At 45.1% G+C, this 25,336-nt stretch overlaps 1 protein-coding gene across 1 annotated transcript in view; it reads left to right on the forward strand.

The window, feature by feature from the left end:
* The window catches only part of GRID1 (glutamate ionotropic receptor delta type subunit 1), a 666,870-nt gene that overhangs the window by 239,236 nt on the left and 402,298 nt on the right, over positions 1 to 25,336 (forward strand). The gene's annotated exons all lie outside the window — the stretch shown is intronic.

Genomic DNA, 25,336 nt, shown 5'->3' on the forward strand with positions numbered 1-25,336 from the left:
AATTACGTTGAGATGAGGTCATGAGGGTGGAGCCCCTTGATGGGATTAGTGTTCTTAGAAGAAGAGGAAGAGATCAAAGCTCCCTCTTTTGCCATGTGACGGTATAGCAAGAAGGAAGCCCTCTACAAACCGGGAAGAGAGCCCTCATCAGCAACTGAATCTGCTGGCACCTTGATCTTGCACTTCCTAGCCTCCAGAACTAATAAAGAGAAATAAATGTTTGTTGTTTAAGGCACCCAGTCTATGTGATTTTGTTATAGCAGCCTGAACTGATTAAGTTGTACTTCCACAAAGAAAGATATACTGGACTGTTCATTTGGCACTATTTTTTTATAGTCTCAAACTGGCCCTTTGATTTCTGGAGCATCAGGACAACTGCTTTTGTGAGCCCCACATCATGGGACAAAGGCTGGTGTGGGTCAGGCAGCCCAGGCTTCCTGGGGGTGGCCATGGGAGGCTGCAAAGAGGCTCAGTGGGGTTGAGGCACCATTAACAAGTGAAAGCCCTGGTGTCATTGGGGTGACCAGGGGACACCCAGGTGCAGAGCTTAAATCCAGGCACTGCGTTCTTAAAAGGGCTTTAGTAAGTTAGAAGGGACAAAATGTTTGCCGAGAATCCACTGTGTGATGGGTGCTTTGCATTTGCCCTGTTTAAGAGTGCAGACATTGGTACTGGATGGGTCTGGGTTTAGATTCCAGTAAAACCACCTACCAGTGCTGATGGTAATGTTGGGGAGCTCCTCACCATCTCTGAGCATCTGCTTCATCCTCTTATGATGGAGATGTCTGCTTTTAGGGTGGTGGAGACCACTGAGTGCAGTACTTGGCCCATAGTAAGTGATCAACAAAGGTTGACATTATTGTTGTTGTTGTAATTAAGTAATCCTCATAGCCACCGTGTGAAGCAGACATTATTAGCTCCAGTTTACAGATGAGGAAATAAAGCATTTATACAATTTGCCCAAGGGCCCATAGCCAAATTCAGGTACATGATTGCATTTCTCTAGAGCCTTTGCTCTTTGAACCATGGCCACTTGTATTGTCCCCTGGTAGAAGGGACTGCTTAGTGAGGTGGTGAGCTCCTCACTGCCACATGTGTCCAAGCAGAGGCCAGCAACCATTCTTTGGGTCTCTTGAATCTGGTGGAAGTTAGGAGTAGATCATCATTTTTCAAAGCATGCTTTTTGTAATCAAAAAGGAAGTTGCATGGCAATAGATTTCTCTGGCCAATCAAACTATGAAATGTTGGCAGATTGTTTACGGTAGGACTTTTCAGTGCCTTCAGCATGCTAGTGTGCACTACGGATTGTCAAGAAGGGCATGCAAGATGCAACGGTTCCCAAACTAATCTGACCACTGAATCCTTTCCCCAAAAATACCTTGTAAACCTAGGGAATGTACCCTGGACAAGAGGCTTGCTTGGCACCCTTTCAACTTGGTGTGTTCAGAGGCTATGGCTGGCCTAGAAGGTACCTTCCAGAGTGACCCAGCTTCACTGTCATTATCCAGCCAGTGTTTTCATGATCCAGGGCTGTGCCATTGGAACCGGGTGGTTCTGCCATCATCTCCCTTTCATGGTCCCAGCCTCTCAAGGCAGGGTGCTGTGATGGACAGCAAAGGACAGTGGCCATAATGGGATGCCATGGAGCATCTCTGTTGCCGTCCGGGTGCCTCACAGAAGTGGTCTTCTGTGAGGATAATCCTGCCCCTGTTCTCTCTTCCTCTGGTGCCATGAGCTACTCAGGGCTCAGGAACTGGGCTGCTTGTGTCTGCAGTTTCTGGAACTCATGCAAGTGACCTTTGGAGATGCTGGTTGGCGTCCTGAATGCTGGACTTTTCTCTGCCCTCAGCTTTTTTTAAATTAAACTTTTTATTTTGTGATAAGTAGAGATTTACATTACTTGCAGATGCAATGAATAATTCAGAGACCCAATGTAACTTTAACCAGCTTCCCCCAGTGGTAACATCTTGCAAAATTATAATACAGTATCACAACCAGGATATTAACATCAATACAGTCAAGATACAGGACATTTCTGTCACCACAAGGATTCCTCATGTTGCCTTTTATATCTACATCCACCTCTCTCATACCTCACCCCTCCGGAACCCCTAGCAACCAGTAATCTGTTCTCCATTTCTGTAATTTGTCATTTCAAGAATGTTATATAAATGGAATTATGCAACATGTAGCCTATGGAATTAACTTTTTTCATTTAATGTGATCCTCTGAAGATTCATCCAGGTTGTAGCATGTATTCATAGTTCATTCCTTTTATCGTTGAGCAGGGTTCCATGGCATAATATATCACAGTTTGTTTAATTAGTTGCTCACTAAAAGACATCTGTTTTTAATACATTGCTGGTGGGAATGTTGCTTGACATAAGCCTTGGCAATGATGTTTTGAATCTGACAGCAAAAGTAAAAGCAACAAAAGCAAAAATAAACAAGTGGGAGAACATCATACGAAAAGCTTCTGTACAGCCAAGGAAACCATCAACAAAATGAAAAGGCAACCTATTGAAAGTATTTGCAAAACCTGTATCTGATATGGGACTAATATCCAGAAAATATAAAGAACTAATACAACTCAACAGTAAAAAGAGCAAACAATCCAATTAAAAAATGGGCAGAAGTTCTGAACAGACATTTTTCTAAAGAAGACATACAGATGGTGTACATGAAAAGATGCTCAACATTATTAATCATCAGGAAAACACAATTAGATACCACCACACACCTGTTAGAATGGCTATCATCAAAAAGACAAAAAAATAACAAGTGTTGGTGAGTATGTGGAGAAAAGGGAACCCTTGTGAACTGTTGGAATGTAAATTGGTGCAGTCACTATGGAAAATAGTATGGAGGTTTCTAAAAAAATTAAAAACAGAGTTACCATATGATCCAGCAATTCCACTTCTGTATATTTATCCAAAGAAAACAAAAACACTAATTCTAAAAGATATATGCACCCACATGTTCATTGCAACATTATTTACAATAGCTAAGAAATGGAAGCACCCGAAGTGTCCATCAATGGATTAATGGATTAAGAAATTGTGGTATACATATACACACACACACACACAATGGGGTAATATTCAGCCATTAAAAGAATGAAATCTTGCCATTTGTGACAATATGGATGGACCTCGAGGGCATTATGCTAAGTGAAATAAGTCAGAGAAAGACAAATACTGTATGACCTCTCTTATATGTAGAATCTAAAACACACACACACACACACACAACAAAACAAAATGAAACAAACAAAAAACACAAGCTTATAGATACAGAGAACAGATTGGTAGTTGCCAGAGGCAAGGGTGTGGGGTGGGAGAAATGAGTGAAGGGGGTCAAAAGGTAAAAATTAAAAAAAAATAATTTAGGAAAAATAGTGGTGGTGGAGAAGAGTTAGCTTGGACTATTAAAAATAAGACACATGTTTCCCCCCCAGTTTTTGGCTATTAGGAATAATGCTTCTAAAAACATTCATGTGTAGGTTTCTGTGTGAGCATGCTTTCACTTCTCTGGGATAAATATTCAGGAGTGCAATTTCTGGGTCATACAGTAGTTGCATGTTTTGTTTTGTTTTATTTTGAAGAAACTGTTTTCCAGAGGGGCTGTACCATTTTATATTCCCACCAGCGATGCATGAATGATCTAATTTCTCCTTGTCTTCATGCATATTTGATGTTGTTACTAATTTTTTTTTTTACTATTTTTTATTTTAGCTTTTCCAATAGGTGTGTGGTAATAGATCACTGTGGTTTTAACTTGTGTCTCCCTGTGACTAAGATGTTAAACATCTTTTCATCTACTTGTTTGCCATCTGTATACCCTCTTCAGTGAAATGTCTTTTGCTCATTTTCTAATTGGATTTTTTTTTTTTACTGTTGAGTTTTGTGAGTTCTTAATATTCCAGGTAGTGGGCCTTTGACAGATATGTGGTTGGCAAATATTTTCTCCCAGTCTGTAGTATGTCCTTTTATCCTTTTGTTGTTTGAAAGAAACATCCCTGGATCTTTTGCAGAAAGAAAGTATTTTATTTTGATGAAGTCCAATTTATCAATTTTTAATTTTATGGATCATGCTTTTGGTGTCAAGTCTAAGAACTCTTTGCCCACATCTATATCCTGAAGACTTTCTCCTATTTTTTTCTACAAGTTTTATAGTTTCAGATTTTATGTTTAAGTCTGTTACCTATTTGGAGTTAATTGTTGTATTAAGTGTGAGCATTAGTTTGAGGTTATTTATTTATTTATTATTTGTTTGGCCAGTGGATGTCCAATTGCTCTAGCACTATTTGTTAAAAAGACTGTTCTTCCTCCATTAAATTACTTTGCATCTTTGCTAAAGATCCATTTGGTGTACTTGTGTGGGTCTATTTCTGGGTTCTCTATCCTGTTCCATTGATCTGTGTGTTTCTCTCTCTACCAATACCATCACAATCTTGATTTCTGTAGCTATATAATGTCTTGAAATTGAGTAGACCAATTCTTCCCACTCTGTTTTTCTCCCCCTTCAAAATTGTTTTAGCTATTCTACTTCTTTTGCCTTTCCAAATAAATTTTAGATTAATCTTGCCTATATCTAGAGAAAATCTTGCTGGGGTTTTGACAGGAATTATTTAAACCTGTACATCAATTTGGGTACAATTGATATCTTTACTGTGTTGAGTCTCCCAGTCTATAAATGTGCTATGTCTCTCCATTTATTTAGATGTCTTTCCTTTAATTTCTTTCAACAGTATAGTTTTCTGCATGTAAGTCATATACATGTTTTTCTTTCTTTCTTTCTTTTTTAGATTTACACTTAGATATTTCATTTTTTGGCAATAATAAATAGTATTTTATTTCAGTTTCAGTGACCGTATGTTCATTGCTAGTCTATAAAAATATAATTGATTTTTGTATGTATATCTTATATCGTGTGGCCTTGCTAAACTCATTTATTATTTCTAACCATTTTTTTCTAGATTCCTTGTGATTTTCTTAACAATGAGGTCATCTGCAAGTGGGAGCAGCTTTCTTCCCCTTCTGTCTTTAGACCTTTTATTTCCATTCTTTGCTTTATTGCACTGGCTGAAATTTCCAGTACTATGTTGCATGAGAGTGGTAAGAACAGATATTCTAACTTTGTTCCCTACCAAATGAGGAACAAATGAAAGAGGAAAGCATTCAGTTTTATTTTGCTATTAAGTGTGATGTTAGCAGTAGGTTTTTTGGTAGATGTTCTTTGCCAAGTGAGGAAGTCCCCTCTATTCCTTTACCAGAGAGTTTTTTATCATGAGTGGACATGGAAAGTTGTAAAATAGTTTTTCTGCATTGATGGAGATGATCATGTGCTTTTTCTTCTTCAGTCTGTTAATATGGTAGGTTATTAAATTGATTGACTTTCAAATATTGAAACATTCTTGCATCCCTGGAATAAGCCCTACTTTGTCATGTTGTATAATCCTTTTTATACATTACTGGAATCCATCTGCTAACATTTTGGTAAGGATTTATGCATCTATATGCAGCAGTGATATTAATCTAATGTTTTCTTCTTTTGTACAGTCTTTGGTTTGGTATCAAGTAATGATAGCTTCATAAAATTAATTGAGACAAGTATTTCCTCCTATTCTACTTTTTGGAAGAGATTGTATAAAATTAGTGTTAATTCATTTTTAAACAATTGATAGAATTCTTCAGTGAAACCATCTGGGTCTGGAGATTTATTTTGGGGGAGTTTTAAAATTATGAATTCAATTTCCTTAATAGTGATAGGGCTATTTAGATTATCTATTTCATAATGGATAAGTTGTGTGGTTTGTGTCTTTTGAGGAATTGATCCATTTCATCTAAGTTGTCAACTTTAGATGTGTAGAGTTGTTCACAATATTCCCTTATTATCCTTTTGTTGTCTGCAGATCTGTAGTGATATCCCAGTTTCATTACTGGTATTGGTAATTGTGTCTTTTCTTTCTTTGTCAGTCTCACTAGAGTTTTTTCAATTTTATTGATCTTTTCAAAGAACAAACTTTTTTATTTATCTTTTCTTCTTTTTTCTGTTTTCAATCTCATTGACTTTGGGTTTTATCTTTAATATTTTCTTCCTCCTGCTTCTTTTGGGTTTATTTTGCTCTTCTTTTTCTAGATTCTTGAGGTGGGAGCTTAGTTTATTGATTTGAGGCTTTTCTTCTTTTCTACTGTGTGCTTTTAGCTTTATAAAATTTCTTCTCATTATTACTTTAGCTGTGTCCCAGCTAAAGTATGTTGTATTTTCATTTTCATTCAGTTAAGTGTATTTTTTGGCAACTTCCTCTTTGATCTATGGACTACTTTGTAGTATGTTGTTTGGTTTCCAAATGTTTAGAGATTTTACTGTTATTTTTCTGTTATTAATTTCTAGTTTGATTCTATTGTGGTCAGAGAATGCACTCTGTAAGATTTCAATTTTTAAAAATTTGTTGACATTTGTTTTATGGCCCAAGATATGGTCTATCTTGGTATGTGTGCTCTGGGCACTTGAAAAGAATGTGTACTCTCCTGTTGTTGAGATATGTATTTATAGATATGTATCAGATTCTGTTGGTTGATTGTACTGTTAAGTATTTCTGTATTCTTGCTGATTTTCTACCTAATCATTCTATCAATTGTTGCGAGATATGCACTGAAGTCTCCAACTATAACTGTGGATTTGAATATTTATCTTTTCAGTTCTATCAGTTTTTCTTTACACATTTTGCAGCTCTGTTGTTTGGTGCATAAACATCAAGGATTGCTATGTCTTCTTGGTGGACTGACTCTTTTATCATTATGTAATGTCCCTTCTGTCTCTGTTGACTTTCTTTACTCTGAAGTCTACTTTATCTGATATTAATATTGTCACTCTTGCTTTCTTTTGATTAATGCTGTCATAATATAGCTTTTTGCATTCTTTCCCTTTCAACCTCTGTATTGTTATATTGAAACAATGTTCCTACAACAAAACTGAGTTTGTTTTTGTAGACAGCATATAGGTGCACATGGTTTTTAGTCCACTCTGCCAATCTTTCTCTTTCAGTTGTCATATTTAGGCCATTTACATTTAATGTCATTATTGATATATTAAAGCTTAAGTCTGCCATTTAATTTATTTTTTTTGTTTGTTTGTTTTTCTGTTTTTTGTTTCTCTATTTCCTTTTTTCTCCCTTCCACTTCGTTACTTGAGCATTTTTTAGAATTCCATTTTGATTAATCTGTAGAGGTTTTAAGTGTATCTCTTTGCCTAGCTTTTGAAGTGATTGCTGTAAGTATGATTCTCTCTCTCTCTCCACACACACAAAATCTTGGCTCAATATACTGGTGTTGACATTTTACCTGTTCACATGAAGTGTTGAAACCCTACCTCTCTTTTTAAAAAAATTGTTTTCCCACTTATGTAATATAATTTATAATTATCTTACATGTTTACATACATTTAGAAACACATCAGGCAGTGTTGTAATTTTTCTTCAAGGTTCAACATAATTTATAATGCTTAGTAGAAGAAAGTATATTGTGCTTGCCCATATTTTTGCTTACCGTAGTCTTTCCTCCTTTGTGATATTCTAATGTACCTTCTTTTATCATTTTCCTTCTGTTCAGAGAACTTCCTTTAGCCATTCTTAGAGTAGGTCTGCTGGCAACAAATTCTCTTAGAGGTTCTTTATGTGAGAATATCTTTATATTCCCATAATTCCTGAAAGATATTTTTACTGGCATAAGGTTCTGGGTGACAGGTCTTTTCTTCCAGCACTTGAAACATTTTGTGACACTTCCTTATGGCCTCCACAGTTCTGATGAGACATCTACTCTCATTCAAATTGAGTTTCACCTGTAGTAGGGTGCTGTTTATCTCTTTCTGCCTTAAATAATTTTTTCTTTGTCTTTAGTTTTTAGAAGTTTGACTAAGATGTATCTTGACATGGATTTATTTGGGCTTTTCCTATTTGGGGTTCACTCAGCTTCTTAAATCTGTAGATTCATGTCTTTTGCCCAATTTGAAAAGTTTTCAGCCATTAATTCTTCACATACTTTTTCAGCCCCACCCTCTTTCTCCTCTCCTTCTAGGACTGCGATAACACAAATGTTAGATATATTTTTTAATAGTCTCACAAGTCCCTGATGCTCTGTTCCTTTTTATTTTTTTCCAGTCCATTTTCTCTCTGTTGTTTAGATTGGGTAATTTCTATTGTTCTACCTTTCAGTTCACTGACTCTTCCCTTTGTTCCCTCCATTCTGCTGTTGAACCCTCCACTGAGCTTTATTTTCAGTTATTGCATTTTTCAGTTCTCAAATTCCATTTGGTTCTTTGTGATATCTTATATGTCTTTGCTGAGACTTTCTATTTTTTTCATTTGTTTCAAGTATATTTGCAATTTTCCATTGAAGCATTTTTTTTTTAATGATGGCTGCTTTAAATCTTTGCCAGATTGTGCTCATTATTTTCATGATGTCAGTGTTGGATCTATTGCTTGTATTTTTTCGTTCAGTTTGAGTTCTTCCTGGATCTTGGTAAGAACAGTGATTTTTCACTTGAATCCTGGACATTTTTGGCTATTATACTATGAGGCTCTGGGTCTTAGGTCAACCTTCTGCTTTCGCTGGTTTCTTCTGACTCTACTCTAGGGAAAAGCTTGCTTTCTTATTACTGCCAAGTGAGAGTAAAGTCTTGATTCTCCTCTTGGCCTCTGTTGACACTGGAGGTGAGCTCGCATGTTATCGCTGGGCAGATGTGGGAGTTTAGGCTCCCCACTAAGGCCTCACTGATCCCTCCCTGGCTGGGAGAAATAGGAGTGCCCCATTACTATTCCTTACCTGCACTAAACCCACAGGGGTAACCTCTTTATCTCTGTAGTGGTGAAAGCCCTGACTCCCCACTGAGCTTCCTGTGACATCATACAGGTAGGGGAAAGGGAGCCTTGTTATGGCCTGGTGAAGGTGGACCTCTAGGGTCTCCGCTGTGCTTTTGCTGGTCAGAGTGTGGTTGGGAACACACTTTATTCTGTGGTGTTTGGCTGGAATAGAGTGCTTACTGTCCAGAGGTTTTCTGTCTTTTTAAACTGCCCCTTTCCTGGACCTTTGGCTAGAGAGAGCAGGCTTTGTGTGTTTTTTTTTGGCCTATGCCTGTTGGTGTTTCTGGGTTGCCAACTATTCAACTCCAAAGCTGGAATATATGAGACAGAAAGAAAACTCAGGGATCACATTATCACCACGTTCCTTGGGTTCTGAGGTCCCTCGCTGGTTTGCCTTCTCTTCATTGTTCAGATTCTTCTTATGTTTGTTTTCTGTATAATGTGTGGGGATTTTAATTGTACTTAGGAGGAGGAATAGGGGAAGAGTATGTCAATTCCATTTCCCCAGGAGCTGAAGTCTAGACTGTGGCTGCCCTTAACAATCCCGTTTTCGTTGAGCTCCTTTCCAGCGACCCCAAGTTTGTGCTGGAGAAGCAGAATCACTGCTTCAGAGCTAGAATTCCAGTGCTCCCCAGGACACGTCTGCTGTTCTTTAAGCAGGGAGATACAAAGTTAGTTAAAGCACAGTTGCTCATTTTTCTGGCATGTTTAACGCTAGAATTCATTTGCATGCTAAACAAGTATATCTGGACTCTAAGAAAAGTATTTAAGGATCTCAAGTGGAAGATTAGTTCTGAATCAACAGTTGTCATCTCTCTCTCTCTTTTTTCCTTTTTATTTGCCTTTTATCTCGTTGTCTTTTAATTAATTCTTTCCCAGGATGTTCTTTCATTGAGAATTATTAAAGATGTAAGCCTTCCTTTATCAAACCATGGGCTGTGCAATTGTATACACTTTACATTTGGCTCTGGGGAAACTTTAGAATTGCAGGAGAGAAGGTGCTTCATTAATTGGTTGAGCAAGATTGTGCCTTTAATGGAGACAAAGCCACGGAAGCGTTTGTGGGGCTGGAATAGTCCGCAGTTGTTGGTGAGGACACAGGCAGCCAGTGTTGGGGGCTCTGCAGACAGTTCCTCCTTCTGCACTGAGCACACAACGTGCCCTGCATGAGCCGATGGAGGGCAAAGGGGGTGGGGAGGACCAGCCTCTGCAGGGGCCTGAATGGGAGCTGGCGGCTGTGCTGCAGGCCTGAGCGGACCCTTGAAAACTTGGGCTGCCTTTTCAGGGTGGGGTGTCAGTGGTCCAGGCGGGTGGAGGGAGCTGAGGCAGATGGGGTGGGGGGGGGTGAGCGGTGGAGGAGTGGGGGCTATCTGCCTTGTGCTGTCTGGGCTGGCTGGGCCCTCATCACTGTGAGGCTGGGAGACCCTGTGGACAGGGATCCAGGGGAAGGGTGAGCCCTGAGCTCACCTGCTGTTAATTGACAAATTAGTTAATTAACAAATTGCGCTTATCGGACACTCAGAAAGTGGCCAATGAGAAAAAGAGAAGGAGGGGACCTGGTCTGTCTCTTGTCAGGAATTTACAGTCTGGAGGGGGAAGCAGGAAACACACAGACAGACAGACAGACAGACAGACACACACACACACACACACACACACACACACACATGCACAGACACCCCCAGACTCACACAGAAGACTCCACCCACCCAAACACACACAGACACATACACCCACTCACACACATACATTCCATCTTCCAAATACAGAGGTGACATAGGAGGCAGGGTGGGGAGGCCCAGACAGGAAGTGCGGGGAGCGTCAGGAGTTTGTGTTGGTTCCAGGCCCCACGCCCTCCATGTCAATACATTCATTGTTTACCCCTAAGCTATTGCTAAGCTAGTCTCTGGAGGCTCAGGTGCCCTGTTCCCCCTGACATACACATGCAAAAAAGCACAGGAACTTAAAACAACGATTGCTCACATGGAGACAGCTCTTGGATTTGCAGTTAGTTCAGCAGGCTTTTACTGAAGCTCAATTGAAGGCCCTATGGAATGTCCTGGCACAAACATATGAAAAAGATAAGGGCCTTCTCCTCCAAGAGCTCTCAGGCCTGTGGGGTGGAGCCATGTCCAGGCCTAGGGGCACTGGGCTGGTGCCTGGTGAGCTCATACACACAGACACATGCATACTGTTTCATTTGCTTCTTATGTCCCCCTGAGGGCTCTGCAGGACCCTCAGACAGATGTGGCTTTGAATCCCAGCCCTGTCTCTGTCTCACTGTGTGCCTGGCACTCAGTCTCCAAGGGCTTACTTTCCTCATCTGTAAAGTGGGGATGGTAATTCCTATCTCAAAGCCATTTCCCGATCAAATGAGTCGATGGGCGCAAAATTGCCTGGCAGATAATATCCATTCATTCATTTATTCTACAAATATTTTGACTCTTTTTGCCCAGTGCTGAATCTGGGTACCTGGCCAAAAATGTCAGATAAGATGCTGGCCCTCCTGGAACTATATGCTACTAGAAGGAGACAGACGGCACACAAATAAGTGAATAAACAGAGCAGGGGATGTGACAGAGAAAAGCTGGGTGGTCAGGGCAGGCAGGGGGTTACCTTTAAGTCCTGGAGAGTGTAGCTCTCATGGGCGACCATTGCTTCTCACGGGCCCTACCAACCATCCTCTCCTGACCCTGCTCTAGGGGTGTTTCTACTTGTACTCTTGGCTCCACTGTCTTCTCACACTTGTCTGCCTGCGTCTGCTGGTCCTGTTGTAACTTCTTATCCTTGGGGGGTGCACTGTCTTTTGGGGGCTGGCATGGTGGGGTCTGTGGAATGGGCAGAACAAGGCAGAACCTCACGGGCAGGCAGATGTGGGTGGATCAGAGCACGTTGCAGAGCTGGGTGAGCCCTGAAAGCCCAGCAGGACAAACTGAGGACCCTTGAGGCTCATCGGCAGCCTGGCTGTCTCCCCATCTGTCCCTGCAGTGTTCCGACCCTCCCAACCCTAAGGCCCGTAGAAGCAGCAAGAGAGGCTTATCACAGCGCTCCTTCCTGAAATGCTCTCCCCTGGAGACTCCCCTTCATTTTTATTTATTTATTTTTAAAAATTGTGGTAAAATATACATAAAATAAAAGTCACCATTTAAACCATCTTCACGTGCAGTTCAGTGCCAGTTCAGCGCATTATTGTGCAACCATCACCACCATCCATGTCCAGGACTTTTTAATCTTCCCAAACTGGAACTCTGTACCAGACACAAATTCCCCATCCCGCACTCCCTGCAGCCCCTGGAAACCACTGGTCTACTTTCTGTCTCCATGATTTTGACTACTTAAGTACCTCATATAAGTGCAGTCATGCAGTATTTGTCTTTTTGAAACTGGCTGATTTCACTTGGTACAATGTCTTCATGGTTCATCCATATTGAAGCCGGTGTCAGAATTTCCCTCATTTTTAAGGCTGAATAATATTCCACTGTATGTATAGACCACGTTTTGTTTATCCATTCATCCAGTGAGGGGAATTTGGGTTGCTTCCACCTTTGGGCTTTTGTGAGTAATGCTGCTATGAACGTGGGTATACGTTCTCTTTGAGATCCTGCTTTCAATCCTTCTGGACATAAACCCAGAAATGGAATTGCTGGATCATATGGTAATTCTATTTTTAATTTTTTGAGGAACTGCCATACTGTCTTCCATAGTGACTGTACAATTTTACATTCCCACTGCAGTGCACATGGGTTCCAATTTCTCTACGTCCTCATCAACATTTATTTTGGTTTTGTCATTTTCTTTTTTTTTTTTGGCCGCACCATGTGGCATGTGGGATCTTAGTTCACCAACCAGGGGTCGAACCCATGCCCCCTGCATTGGGAGCGCAGAGTCTTAACCAGTGGACTGCCAGGGATGTCCCTCTTTTTTTAATAGAAGCCAACCTAGTAGTGGGTGCGAGGCCTTTTTATTTTTTAAGGCACAAGTGAGCCATCACCTCTTCCGGGAAGTCTTCCCTGATGCTCCCAGCCTAGCAAGGCACCTAGCCCCTGTGCTCCTTCAGCCCCCTGTACTTCCCTTGATTACTTTGTCTGTGTGCATGACTCCTCCCTAGCTGGTCTGTGAGCAACTAGCGGGAACACGCTGTGAATATTCAGTGCTTGTCTATTCAGTGCTTGTCCCCTTTCCCCCTCTTTATCCCACCCCCATCCATGCCAGGGTCTGACCCTTTGACCCACAGGAGGCACTCAGGACATCTTTGTGGAATGAATGCCCAACACCTAGACCTAGGCTGGCCTCCAGGGTCTAACAGTGGGACTCCAGACTCAGGAGAAGAGCCTGATCCCCTCCCCTGGGGCTGCTGGCCCAAGGACACTGGGAAAGCTTCTCGTGGGTTCTGGCACAATCCTAGAAAGCAGTGCTGTTTTAGGGACTCATAGCTAGAAAAGCAGAAGCACAGCTTAGTGTGAGCTGAGTTGGATTTGGTCTGCACAGGAGTGAGGTGTTGAGTGGAGGTCATTGGTAGTGTTGATCAAGGTGACCTGATTCCTGAAGCTAATGGTGGCAGATTTATCATTCTTCTTCCCAGTGATGAAGATAATGACATAACTTATATTCCTTGTGATTTACTGACAGCCCCTTCATTTCTCAGAATGGCCAAGAGACTTGGAGCTGAAGGTGGGATGGCCTTTCACTATCACTTGAGAAAGCAGTATAAGTGGTAGCTGTCCTTATCCCCTGGGGGGATGTCTGCTTCTGAAATGAGATTTAAGGAGCAGACTTCTTGACAAGAATTGTCCCATTACAGTAAGGAAGGGAATTAGCTGGCAGTAATTAAGCACCGACCGTGCAAACCTGCAGTGCGCTTCACCGCGGCCTCACAAGAGCACACGGGGTAGAGATGGGAGCAGAATGACGCCGGCTCTGGGAAGGTGGAGACAGCATTAGCTCCCCTGCATCCGGCCGGCTCCGGGCCGAGCCCCACCGCAGCCCCGTGCCCTTCTCAGAGATGACATCTATCTCCCAGCAAGTAATGCTCGAGAAATGATTCTGCTCGAGAGTATCATGTCCAAGGGAAGAAGAAAATGCTGCCTTACATTCCACGTTCAGGTGGGAGCTGGGCCAGGTGGTATTTCCGTCCATTCACATTCACCCATTCACTCAGCATTGCACAGACTTTCCTGAGCCCCCGCCGTGTGTCTGGCTTTGTGCTGGGAGTGGGGATGGTGACAAGAGGAATAACGTGTCGCCTTCCATCCCCCAGAAGCTCCTGTCTAGTGGAGCGGAAAGGCAGACAAGCCCTTCCATGGCACAGGCATAAAGGTGGGAATGGAAACAGGATTGCAGAACCGTGAGAGCTCAGACTGCTTCCTTGACTCTCCCTAAGTGTGTTGAGGAAGCACCGCACAGGAGGGGACATGTGAGCTGGGTGTCCAGGATAAAAGTGAAGGAAGAGGGCAGGGCAGTGAGCAGAGGGGACGGTGTGTGCAAAGGGAGAGTCATGGCTTGGGAAACCCTGCATGGCAGGAGCAGAGGGCGTGGAGGAGGATAGGGAGAAGAGGCAGGAGAGCCAGGGTGGGCCTGGGTGGCTAAAGGCTTCCTTGTGTGTCGTGTTAGGAGCCTGGTGTTTGTCCTGTAGGCAACTGGGCACCAGCAGAGATTGTGAAGAGGGAGCGTGACTTCCTTGGGTGAGTTTTCTTTGAAGCTGCCTCGGGCAGTCATGTTGAGGATGGAGTCTCACCAGAGGGGGACTCGTGAGAGGCTCTTACAGTGGCCCAGGTGAGAGATGAGAATGGGGGCAGAGGAGAACATTCAAGAAGCATGCTTGCAACCCCATGCTGGGTAAATCCAACTCCCTCTCCCTTCTGCACCTGCAGCTGCACCCGGGCAGTCGGATGTGGTTGGAGGGAAACACACGACCAGGCTGAAGCTGGCCTCTGTGGTCTGGCTGCCCACCTCAGATAGACCCTTCCTGCCACTCCCCCTAGGCCCTTCATTCTCCCACTCTGTAGAAGAATATTTCACAAGTGTCCTCTCTTCAATTTTCCAAAAGTTTTTCTTCTATACTTATTTTTGGCTGACTTTTTTTTCTTTTAAAAAAATTAATAGACGACTTTTCGGAGCAGATTTAGATTTACAGAGAAGTTCTGCAGAAAGTATTGTGTTCCATATACCCCTCGCTCTCCTTCCCAACTTCCCCTGTTAATATCCTGCAGTGATGGGGTACATTTGTTACAACTGATGAGCCAGTATTGGTACATTATTATTAACTAAAGTCCTCAGGTGACATTGGGGTTCACGCTTGGTGTTGCATATTATGGGTTTGGACAAATGTATAATGATGCGTGTCCACCATTATAGTGTCATACAGTGTCGTCTCACTCCCCTAAACATCCTCTCTGCTCTGTCTGTTCATTCCCCACCTCCTCCCCTAACCCCCGACAACCACTGATCTATTGTCTTCATAGTTTTGCCTTCTCCAGGATGTCATATAGTTGAAATCATATGGTATGTAGCCTTTTCAGATTGGCTTCTTTCACTTAGTAATATGCATTTAACATTTCTCCATGTCTTTTCGTGGTTTGATAGCTCATTTCTTTTTAGTGCTGAATAATATTCCATTGTCTGGATGTACTACAGCTTATTTATCCATTCACCTACTGAAAGACATCTTGATTGCTTCCACATTTTGGCAGTTGTCAGTAAAGCTGTGATAAACATCGTGACTTTGCTTTTTAAATCACTGAAGAAACAGGAGGGATGAAGACAGAGCTGATCTGTGGACCAAGGCTATGCCCACCAGCCTCCATCACTGGTACCCAGGAGCCTTGGCCTCTGTCCTGATGCTGTGTGTGAACACTGTGGGGCCCTTATAAAGGCGACCCCTTTCCTTGGAAACTGGAAACCATTCCCTGTCACCTACTCAAGAGTGGAACTCTTGCATCCTTAGTGTCTCCTTTTTTTTTTTTTCTTGTTCCGAATACTTTATTCAGTTTTACAAGCATTTAAAAAAATTTTAAAAAAATTTTATTTTTTATTGGAGTATAGTTGATTTACAGTGTTGTGTTAGTTTCAGGTGTACAGCAAAGTGATTTAGTTTTGCATATATATATCTATTCTTTTTCGGATTCTTTTCCCATTTAGGTTTAATGTCTCCTTTAAAACAGATCATATTCACTAGTTCTCGAATACACTATAATTTAATTTTTCCCGTCTTTGCATAACCCTCTCTTCACCTCCCATTCATCTCCAGCCTCATTTCTCTGCTCCCCTTTATGCAAAAACTCTTCAAAATAGTCAGCTGTACTTGCTATTTGCACTTCATGTTCCCCGCATTCTCTCGCGGAGGCCCCCTGGGACAGGCGCTGGCAGTGATTGGTCCACACTCCTCAGACCCTCCTATTTCAGCAGGATCTGCCTCCATCTGCCTCTCTGTGACCAGGGTTTTTTTCTGGAACCTCAAAGGCCATGCTCTGCTTTCACTCATAGCAGGCAAGAAGTGCCGGGGAATTAGCATACCTGGGAACAGCCCTCCACTGAAGATGGATGGGAGGTGGTGTATAGATACCCTGTCCCCTGTTCCACAGGTGGCGTGATCCCAAGGCCCACACTGTGTTCAGGTGTTCCCTGCAGGAGGAAGCTCCAGCCGTTATGTGGAAGCTTCCTGATAACCCCATTATTGGCTGCCTTCCCTTCCCTGTATCACTTCCTACTCCCTGCCGGTTTCCTCTGTGCCTCCCAAGCTAACCCCTTGCATTTGAATCCTTGTCTCAGAGTTTGCTTCTGGGGACCCAGACTCAGATACTTTCCAATCAGGTGATGCCCACCATCCCAGCACTGCTCCTATATGGTCACCAGTGACCTCCGTGGGCCCAAGCCCAGCTCATTCCCTGGGCTTCATCTGACCCCACTTCTCACAGTCTCTGGCCCTGCCAATCACTACCTTGTACTCGGAACACTTCCTCACTTGGACTTTGGGACACTGTTCCCTTTCGGGTTTACTTTTTACTGGCCTGTCCTTTCATACTTCTTTGCTTCTCCTCTTCCTGCCCCCAGCACCCACTTCCAGGGAGATTGGCCAAAATATACAGAAACGAAATAACACACACTTCAAACAGAGCAGGAGTTAATTTTCTCTATGAGTTTTAAGTTGAGGGGGGAGGTGACTGTTTATGGAGGGCCCAATATGTGCCGGGCACTTTGCATCATTAAGTCATTTGATCTTGACACCAACCCGTGATGGTGGTGCCCTATATTGCCATATACAGAGGAGGAAACAGAGGCTCAGACAGATTGAACAGAGGCTTGGTCAAGGCCGGGCCCCCAGGGGTGGTGCTGGGATTCAGACTCTGGGCTGTCCCACTCCTTCCCCTTTGAGGAGACAGATGTGGCCTGAGACAGCTGTGCATAAAGTGGACCCTGATTTCTTTCCCATCTTCTGTCTCCCTCACTTCCTGGTCTGATGACTGCCTTTATTCCCTCCAGCCCAGTGCCCCGAACCCTTGATTTGGCTGAGCCGTGGAATAAGCCCCAGAGAAAAACGGGTGATTAAATCATCAATAGTGCGGAGCCCCAGACAATCGCAGGAGGCCCTTGCCCCCCGCCATCTGGAGCATTCAGCCTCCCTCAGGGAGAGTGAGGCCGACTTAGAAATTCCTTTTCAGAACTGTGTTCAAAGGGTAATCAGCCCCCATCCAGGCCATTTGCTGAAACAAGGCTGAGTGATTCACCAGGCGCGCCAGTCAGTCCCTGTGATTTGGTCCAACTCATTGAGGCTGATAATGGGGTTTCCCGGAAGTGACAGGGTCCACGTCCCCACACTCACTTCTCTGAAACGTGTGCTGTGACCCGGTGAGGGAGCACGGCGCATTGAGTACGAAGCAGAAGTCCCTTCGTGCCATGTGAAGGGAACCACAACTGCTGGTCTGTCACTCGGTTTTCTGGGGCTGTGGTACCCTGGGGGCAGCTCTGCCCTGGGAGTGGTCGGTGCTCACGCCTGTTGGGCCCCCCTGGAGGTGGCCCTGAGTCCGTACAGCTCCTGACACAGAGCCTGGTCCAGGCAGGCTTCCGGGCATGTTTGTATCAGTGAGGAATGCCTTGCAGGCTCCCCTCACTGCCACCGATGCTGGGTGGCTGGGAGAAGGCTAATGGTGCCGGGGGTCTAGCGGCAAAGCCCAGGGAGCACGGGTGGGGGTTGGGGACTTGGGCTCTGTGGAGAAGACTGGGTTAGGCGTGTGTCTGCCGCTCCCGAGCCCTCGTGTGTGCGTGGCTCCGGAGCCCTCGTGTGCGTGCGCGGCTCCCGAGCCCTCGTGCGTGCGTGGCTCCGGAGCCCTCGTGTGCGTGCGCGGCTCCTGAGCCCTCGTGCGTGCGCGGCTCCGGAGCCCTCGTGTGCGTGCGCGACTCCCGAGCCCTCGTGTGCGTGCGCGGCTCCTGAGGCGTCGTGCGTGCGTGCGCGGCCCCCGAGCCCTCGTGCGTGCCTGGCTCCCATCGCCCAGTTGGCCCGGGCGCCTGAGTCGTGCCGGTGGCTCCGTGAATAGTGGGAAGGGATGCGGTTGTTGGCAGAGCCACTTGCTCTCACATCGATCCCGTGTCTTATTCCTCATTCAGGGGAGATGGAGGACAAGAGACAACGCTTTAAGGAACATAAAAGACTTTTGAAAGGAGGGTGAGTCCCTGATTTACAGGATAAGGAGAAGAGGAGGGAGGGAGAGGGAAGCAGAGCCAGGAGAGGGTGTGGAGAAGCTGCTGCAGCCACAGGGAGCACCCGCTCCACCTCCCGACTGTGCCCAGGGCGGCCAGTTGCTGACCGCCCGCGAGAGGACGTTTCTGATTTACAGATTTTACACTTCAGGTTTTTTGCAGTGAAGAAGCAGCTGTGCATTTTAGCAGGAAACTAGAAGGAGGCAAGAAGCCCAGGCAGGAAAGGATCCACGTGTGACCTATTAAATTCGTTTCAGGGCTTTGCTAAGCATATCCTTGGAGTCATCTGCCTCCTGGTCTTCCGAAAAGATAAGCAGTGTGATCACAGCCCTTTTCTAGCTGCAAAGTTGAAAATCAAGGCCTGTTGCATTTCCTCGGAGATGGCCTGTGGGTGCTCAGGGTCAGGCCTGCCAAGGGAGAGGTGAGTGCCTGCCCTGGCACTGCCAGGTCCCTCTTTAATCTGTGTCTTAGGGAACCCTGGGGCATTAAAGCCACCAGGCTTGCTGTGGGTCAGGATTTTGCCTCCTGTAAGCCCCCTGGGCAGCCTCAGAGGGACCTTCCTGGTCAGCTTAGGAACCGAAGTTCCTGGGGCTTGCCTTGCAGGCCAGGCCAAGTGGGCCATTGTCCTTGTAACTTAATGTCCATGCAGAGGTGTGTGGGGTCTGAAGCCGAGGTTTCTTCCCATCCGTGATTTGTCTGCTTTCCATCCATTCATTCACCAGCCTCCCAACCTGACATCTATCTCCCAGTATACATCCTCAGAGGGCCATAGGAGCTCCCAGTCTATAGGTGGAGATGGCTCAGCCCCTGGCCACATCAGGGTGGGGACAGACTCCTTCATCCTTAACCGACACAAATCACCAATCCTAGTCAAACAATACATGCTTTAATGGAGGTCTGTGCAGATGGAGACATGGAGACATAGAAAATAGAGGATGTGATTCTGTCTGCAGGGAGCAGGGAACGATTCATAGAGGGGGAGTCTCAAGTAGCCCCAGATCACGAGTTCCAGATGGGACAGAGGTGAGATGAAGTTTTTTTTAAATTCTATGTTTTCATCTACCCAATACCAAAGCCATAGTATTTGGAAACATCCAGCTAACTCATGGAATTTCCCCCGCTTATCCAGATGTGTGGCTTTGTGAGTCTGGAGCATAAAGAATAAACACAGAGCAACAGCCCGTTCATATTTCCCATTTGTAACTTACTAGTAATGGAAAAATCTTTGCTTGTTGAGGGATTTAGGAGGAGACATTAACACCCCCAGAGATTTCAGTAAGTGAAATAAATTCTGAATAAAATGATTAGCAAAATAGAGACTCTGTACACATCCAAGCAGACTCATACATGTGCTCATAGTGTAACCTTTCTTTCCATCTCACCTCCATTCCGTAGGTACAAGGTGTGCTGTACAGGAATCTGTACATTTTGCAGGATGCAGTAGTGTGGGTGAAGTGAGGGCAAGTAGATCACTTGCTCCCCTACACTAGCAAAGCAGTGAACATATCTTCTTGGTGTAGACTGACATCTGAGAACATGAAAAAATATGGGATAGAAGGATGAAAACACATGAACAAAAATACACAGTAGTAAGGTAAGAAACTCTCTATGTTGGTCAGATCTGAGCTGCTTTGTGTTAGGTGTGGCTCCTCATGTGGTTGGATTTTATTTCTTGACTCAGCTTGAGAACTGATTTCTGTTTGTCATCCTACAAAAGATATGTATTGGTCTTATTTCTTATATTTTATTTTATATTTTTGTTTTCTTGCTGTTTCTTCTGATTTTATATTTTGATATGTGGTTTGGGCTTCCATAGGTGGTTATTTCCCTTAGGAGTTTGGAATGACTACATCTTATTTTACTTCTATAGTGTTTTTCTTCTATAGGTCTTTAATGACCTATGCTATTTTTAAAATATATGTATACTTCCTGAAACGACAGACATGTATTTCTTTACTCAATAGAAATAGAGAGAGAGAGAGAGAGTGAGATAGAGACAGAGACAGAGAGAGAGAGAGAGAGAGAGAGAGAGAGGGAGAGAGAGAGAGAGAGAGGCTATTGATTCCTCTGGATACCATGAGGAAATACCGGTTACTGTCTGAGAAAAAAAAATCTACTGGCCTGAAAAATGGCCAGGCATTGTCTTGCCCATGAGTCTTCTTTTAGCAACTTAGATGTTACAAATTGCAGAAGTTTCTCCTGGCATCGGGCCCTTGGTTAGTGATAAATCTTCGTTTGCCATTTTCATCTTAGTCTGAGTTGTCATAGATTTTTTGGAGGGAAGTTGGCTGAGGTATGGATTGTTGCAGACACTGTCTTAAACTTGAAAGTCTAAAATAGAAAACTTAGCTTGTCACTTCCCTGCATACAACCCTTCCACAGTTCTCCAGTGTCCCAGAGTAATGTCCTGATCCTTTAGCCCCTGTGGGGTCCACAAAGAGCTGCCAGCCATTCCTCTTCCTGCTGCCCCCATTCCTCTTCCCTTCCCCTTCCCCGCCAGCAGCACCAAATGATCATAGCCCTGTCCTCCTCACTGCCCTCTGCCTTCCACCCCCTCTCGCCTCACTATTCCTTCATGTCCTTCACCATTCACTCAGGTGCTGTCTCCTCCAGGTTGCCGTCCTGAGCACCTGTCCCACTGGCTGGGGAGGCTCCCCTCATGGAAATCTGGGCTTCCCTCTCTTCACCAGCTACTATCTTATACTAACATTATGGATAATTTAGGAATAGCTCTGTCTCTCCAAGTAGACCATGAACTCCTCAAGGGCAGGGTCCTTGCCCCACCTGCCCACCACCTCCCTCAGCACACAGGTAGCTCAGAACGCAGCACATTCTAGGTGCTCAGAAAATGTTTGTCATAACCTGTAAAAAGAATGGTGTCAATCTTTGTTTAGTCGAAAGCAAGACGTATGAATTTAATGGAACGGGGTAAACTAGAGTAAGGAAATGACTTGGATTTGAAGAAAAGCGTTGCTTTTCAAGGCCATTGTCTTGAGTTACCATTTCTGGAGCATCTTGCTCACCATTACCAAACACCTGGGAGAGTATTGTGGACCCCGTTTTATGCACGAGGGACCTGAGCCTCAGTAAGTTGCTGAGTTGCCACAGCCTGGCTGGCAGAGCAGGACCCTGAGTCCATGTGCCACCAGCTACTGCATTTGAATTCTGGGCAGTTATGCCAGGCAGGCATTCTGAGCCACACTAGAACTCTGCTTATCATTTCTGGACAATGGGCCAGTGGCTCTACTCTCTCAGGGAGGATCTTGCTCAGAACAGGCTGGGCCTGGGCCAGCTGTGCCTGCGTGGGCCTGTTGGGAAGATACTCCACTTGAGTTTATTCCTAAGCAGTTCTTCTTGTGCACATGTCAAAATCAGGCCAAGCGATCTCAGACATTCGCATAAGTTGACTCAATATGTGAAGTAGATAAACTGAGGGCCACACACCTAGAGGCCACCTTGGGTTTTTAAATTCGCCTGCAACCTCCCAGCTTAGAATGGAGGGGCAAGGTGCAGAAATTGGTCCCTGGGGATGCTGATGCCTGGGTGATGCTTTAGGTGAACAGGGAGGGGCATGTGGTGGTTCTCAGCCCTTCCCAGACACTCCCTTCATTATGGGGTCCCCTCTATTAACCTGAGAGCTCCTCCAAGGTAAGAACAAAATCTGATCAATTCTGTTCATTTCTGTATTATCAGTGCCTAGTTCAGGGCCTGGCACAGTCAATGAATGTTTGATGAGCCATCACTCAGTGCACAAATGAGTGGGTGGGTAGAGGCATGGGTGCAGGAAGGGGTCATGTCACCGGGGTTGCCTTTTTTCCTTGCTGCTCTGGAGGTTCTGAGAAGGCTGATGGAAACTTCTCAATGTCCACTGTGGAGAAAAGGGAGCTTGTGCATCTTTTGGGATTTCCTTTGCCTTGTTCCCGTCCAGACACCGATGGGGGTGAGGGCTCCTGGCGAGGGTTTTTGGCGGACTGTGGGAGCAGGTAGGATGGGGAGCCTGGCCAGACCAGAGTTGGAAACAATTACTCTAATTTGAGCAGAAGACTCCAAGGGCTGTGCTGGGAGGAACAGCTTCCCTCGTGAAAGATTTGGGTCTGGAAGGAGACTCTCTGGTAGAGGTGGGGCCGGGTAAAGCATGTGAACCATGAAGTGTAACTCTGCTCCCGCCAGGGGTTCATGTTTGTTTTCTACTGCTCCAGGAGACGCTGGCACTGACCACCCCCAACCTCTCCACCCCAGTGCTTTCTTCCAAGCCTGGATGCTTGTTACTCCTATGGTTAGCCCAGCCAAGAGAGAATTATTGAACATCCCCAAACGTATCTGAACTCTGAGGGGAAATAATAAGGAGATAAGCATGGGGTGCATCTGGTGTTCCTTGGGCTCATAACTGGATTTCCATTTCCACAAACGTTCTGAAAGATGGTCCCTCTAGCTCCAAAGCTGAGAGCAGATATCATATCAGAACCCACAGCTACTTAGGAGTTTCCTCTTGGGTGTCCCTGTTTCTCCATGTTCAAGAGCAAGTGGTTCACTCTTCTTATCCATCCAGTGCCCTCATTGCTCCATCAGATCTCAGTTGAGGTGTAGAGGAGTGCTCTGGCCAACAGGAAATGAAGGTGCTGTGGGGCTAGCTTGCTTCATAATTTCCTGGGCATTTTTCCCACTGAAAATGGGAAATGAGAGCTTGGTCCAACTGATGAAACCTTTTGGCTGTTGAGGATGTCGGGGAGGGAAGTGCTGTCACTTGTAGCACTCTCAAAGGCCTGGCTTTGTGGTCTGGAGCAGTACCTGCTCCCCGAAAGGTAGGGCCTACTTAGAATTCTGCCCATATCTAGGCTGAGTGTACTCGGCAGCAGTGACTGTGTCTACAGCGGCAGGCGTGGCTGCAAACCTGGCCACGTGGGCGGAGCCACCTCCCGCCTATAGCTCTCATTTGGGAGCCACAAGTACATAAACACGTACACACTCCAGCCTTGTGCCCCTTCCCTGATCCTCCACCACCCAAACTTCCCCAGTTGTGCACATACACTCCCCCTCGCCACGGCATCCTCAGGAAATTGTTAGATCAAATCAAGCCAGAGGCAAAACGGCTGCAGACCAGATTGGAGTTTCTGACTGTGGCCAGGGGAACCAGGACTTGCTGGACACTAGGGAGGGGGTCTGTGGATGCAGAAAGGTGACACGGTGAGAAAGAGTCTTCCCTCAACACCTGACTCCTGCTGCCTGTCAGCTCTGAGATCACTGGGACAGTAATTAATACCTTATAGGGGTGGCATCGCACTGTTGGCTTGGAGTTAGGCTCCCTGCCTTCTTAGGAATGACAGTATCCTTGGGTGGCACCATCCGAGCAGGTTACCTCTCCAGAGATGCTCATCACAGAGCATGCTTTAATTTAGCTGGAGTATGTGTGACCGTATCAGAAGGCACTGTCGCTGGCAGGAGCCTTCTTTACCTTTATGGAAATTGTGAGCTCCTGTAGGCCGGAGCCCAAAGGAACATTTGTCTCAATCTGTTGGCCAGTGAAATAGACATCCTAAATTAAAATGTAGAATATGCTTTACAACTGGGAAGCAGAGAGGTGGCAAGCGATTAGTTTCTTGCCAACCAATAGTGTAGACTCTGCTGGGGGTGACAGGAGCTTACAGAGTGGTGATTTGAGCCCCTCAGCTCAGTGTGGGGAGGTTTTCTTTCTTCCTGCTGGTCTGTCAGCTTTCAGCCTTATGTATCTTTTCAGATCTCTATCTTTATTAAGCTCTGTTCCCTCTCCTTCTGACGCCACACGTGGTAAACAGGGGGAAGCAACATGGTGTCATGGAAACAGACTTGCTTTGTTTTCAGCATCAACCAGTCCGGGGTCACATCTTGCCTTTGCCATTTAGGCTTCGTGTGACCTTGGCCAAGTCACCTTCCCATTCAGAGCCTCAGTTTTCTTACCTGTGAATGGTGCCATGATTCCATACCTCACAAGTTTACTGAGGAAAGTTAGTGAAACAGTGTGGAAATGTCTAATAGTGCCCTGCACTTAACGGTGCTCAAACATTAGTAGCTCTCACCCATCTTCTTTCCTCCTGCTTAAATCTGGTTCCTTGGAAGCAGAGCCTGGCATTGCACGGGTGATGTATCCCGGGGCAGCTCTCAGGTGAGGTCCTTCAGGGTGTGAAGGAAGCAGGATAGGGCAGGGGAAGAAGCTCGGTAAAGCTGACGTCTGGCTTCAGCCTGATCCCAAAAGGAGTGGGAATTGTACCACGAGGTTATACCAACTTGAGGCAAAAGGGTTGGACTTGGGTGTCCCATCACAGTCATTTATTGGCTGGCTGCAGGCCACCTGCAGAGGGGGGAGGTGACCTCTCAGGCATTTCTGGGTGAGGCAGAGTCCGCATGCACAGCCACTGGGGAGATGGGTACACCAGCTGGTAGAAGGGATCTGGGTGGGGGAACCAGCAACACCTACTACATTCCCCTTGACCATTTTGAAACCTCTTATCTCAAGAGTTTTTATACCAGCTACAAAGGTAAGTATGTTGGAGAAAGTTTTGACTCCATTCCTACATGCCTGATACCTAAAGGTTATCTGGGGCAGGAAGGATGTGTGTCAACTTCTCCACCCTTGTGGGGTGCGGTCTGTGAAGCACTTCATGCCCACGCTGTCCCTGGGCACTGAACTCAGTCTTGACGCCACGGGGCAAGCCGTACCTGCCGGGCAACTCTAAGGCACGGGAGATGCTTCCTGCTGCTGACTTGGGATCACTTCCAAATTGAGAAGCTCCCCAGGCTTAACTG

The sequence above is a fragment of the Eubalaena glacialis genome, chromosome 1 (assembly GCF_028564815.1).
Source record: "Eubalaena glacialis isolate mEubGla1 chromosome 1, mEubGla1.1.hap2.+ XY, whole genome shotgun sequence".
Taxonomy (NCBI): domain Eukaryota; kingdom Metazoa; phylum Chordata; class Mammalia; order Artiodactyla; family Balaenidae; genus Eubalaena; species Eubalaena glacialis.